The sequence below is a fragment of the Chrysochloris asiatica genome, unplaced genomic scaffold (assembly GCF_000296735.1).
Source record: "Chrysochloris asiatica unplaced genomic scaffold, ChrAsi1.0 scaffold00318, whole genome shotgun sequence".
Classification (NCBI taxonomy): domain Eukaryota; kingdom Metazoa; phylum Chordata; class Mammalia; order Afrosoricida; family Chrysochloridae; genus Chrysochloris; species Chrysochloris asiatica.
In genome coordinates this window covers 1,776,558-1,779,454 of record NW_006408836.1, presented here as the reverse complement: position 1 = coordinate 1,779,454, position 2,897 = coordinate 1,776,558, and positions in this window count along the sequence as shown.

Here is a 2,897-nt window from a genome sequence, read left to right as displayed (position 1 = left end):
CAACCAACCATAACTGTCTTGATTCCATTTCCTTTGCCCTTAACCTTTGCAATCAGACGGGGCATTTTGTAGCGATAGAAGTGGTCTGACACACTGCAGTTGACGTTGACAAACATTTTGGCTTATTAGTGGCTTTATCAATAAGATGAAGAGGTCTTTGATTGCAACTTTTTGTTATTTTTTTTCTGTAGAAGGAGGGATGACATGCAGGCCTGCCAGAGTTCTCCGTCTTTGACATGAAAAAATTTTTGCCGCTGAGGCTGTAGATGTCTTGCTGGTACGCTATGTTTCCCCAATACAGGTACCAGTGCCTGCCCAACAGCTCGTTTTCATCAAATAAAGGCATAAACCCAAGGCTGCTCCCCCAGACTGGGATGAAGTGAGCGTTTGGTCCTCGGGTCTGGGGTGGAGGCGTGTGGGCGGGCAGGTGCCACCCACCGCTTAACCGGGGAGGGATTCCAGTGAGCTCTTGGGTCCACACCCATTAGCGCTGGAGCTGGAGACCTCTGGAATGTACTAGCTCTGATTCAATAGCCCTGGTTCTTTATTTTCAGTCTTGTAGCTTTGTTTTACTTTAAATACTTCTAAATCTGAATTGAGAGTCCTGGTGTGGTGCTATAGGTTAATACACTGAGCTTCAAGGTCAGTCGTTTAAGCTTACCAGTGGTTCCTCGGAAACCCTATACAGGGTCGCTATGGGTCGGAACTGACTCAGCGGCACTTAACATCAAACCATATCTGGATTGAGTTTTGAGTGGTGTTGTCATATATGGTAATCTCAGGTTGTTGTCTGCTGTTGTTTGGTTCTGAGTCCAAAGAACACCATTTAGCAATTTTTTAAAAAAGTTCGTCTGGTCATTACAAATTCTTTTAATTTCTGTTTATCAGAAAATGTCTTATTTTTGCCATCGTATTTGAGTGACAACTTTGCTGCATATATGATTCTTGATTGGCAATCTTTTCCTTTCAGAATATTGTATATTTTATTACATTGCCTTCTTGCCTGCATGGTTTCTGCTGAGAAATCAGAGATTAGTTTTATGGATTCTCATTTGTAGGTAACTTTTTGTTTTTCCCGAACTTTCTCAGGATTCTTTCCTTGTCTTTAATTTTGTAAAGTTTGAGTATGTTATGTGTTGGTAATTTTCTTTTGGGATGTATCCTGTTTGAGGTTCATTCAGCTACTTGTATGCTTGTCTTCTCATCTTCCATGGTGTTAGGGAAGTTTTCTTCAACAACTCTTTGACAGTTTTCTCTGTGCTTGTCTCTCTGTTCTGGTATTCCAATCCCCCATAAATTTTTCCTCTTTATGGCGTCCCACTTAACTCTTATGCTTTTTTTGGATTTTTTTTTTTTCATTCTTTTTTCTAATTGTTCTTCTAGCATACTAGTATTGAGAGCTTTCATCGTCAAGCTCACTAATTCAGGCTTCCATTGCTTCACATTTACCCCTTTGCCTTTTCAATGTATTGTCAAATTTCTGAGATCTTAATATTGTTGGCAAATGTTTTGTATTGTTTCAAAATTTGCATTTATTTTGTCTATTTGTCCTTGTAGTGTTTAACTGAATTCTTCTAATATTTTTATTGTGTTCTTCTTGCTTCCCTGGATCTTTCCATCAATTCTCTGAAGACACCTAATTATCATTCTTTTGAATTCTTTTTCAGTTAGTTCTATTACCTTTCATTCCTCAGGAATGTCTGCTGGCTCTGCATTTTGATCATTGTTTGTGTCATTCTCTCTTGTTTCTTTGTGTGAGCTAAAATTGTCTGTTGTCTCTGGGGCATGGTAAGGTTGTTGTATTTGTAAGATAAACAGTGCAGTTGTTGGACATGGAGGGGAGAAATTTCTGGGTGGAGAGAATCCTGAAATTCAGGGAGCTCATGATGTGGTTGTGGAAAGGATATGACAGCACAATTTCTGACCCTAGATGGAGTTTCTGTTGGTCTCAGTGTTACCTTGCTACATTTGAGCCCATCACTATTGCCACTATGCCAATTCATCTCGTTTACAGTTTTTCCTTTTTCTCTGACCCTCCATTTTATGAAATATGATACCTTTCTCCAAGGACTGGTCCCTCCTAATAATATGTCTGAAGTATGAGTCTGGCTGTCCTGACTTCCAGGGAGCACTCTGGCTGTGTTTCATCCAACACAGATCTATTTGTTCTTTTGTCAGTCCATGGTACTTTTTATATTCTTCTCCAATACCATAACTCATATGCATCAATTCTTTTATGGTCTTTCTTATTGACTGCCCAACTTTCATATGTATACAAGGTTACTGAAAATACCATAGCTTGAGTCTAGCACACTTTAATCTTCAAACTGACATCTTTGCTCTTCAACACTTTAAAAAGGTTTTGTGCAGCAGATTTGCCTGATACAATACATCATTTGATTTCTGGACTGCTGCTTCCATGAAACAGTTCATGCAAGTAAAATGAAGTCTTTGACAAATTCAATCTCTTCTCCATTTATCATGATGCTATTTATTGGTCCAGTGGTGAGGATTTTGTTTTCTTTATGTTGAGGCTGTGGTCTTTGATCTTCATCAGTTGGTATTTTAAGTCCTCTTCACTTTCAGCAAGCAAGTTTGTATCATCTGCATATCGCAGGTTGTTAATGAGTCTTTTTCATTCCCTGATGCCATGTTTTTCTTAATATGAATCCAGCTTCTCAGATTATTTGCACAGCATACAGATTACAAGCCTGATGCACACCTTTCCTAATTTTAAACCATTCAGTGTGCCCTTGTTCTATTCGAATAACTGCTTCTTGGTCTATATACAGATCTCATGAGCACAATTAAGCATTCTGGAATACTCATTCTCCACAGTCCTGTCCACAGCTTGTCATGACCCATACAATCAAAGCCTTTGCATACTCTTTCTGGTA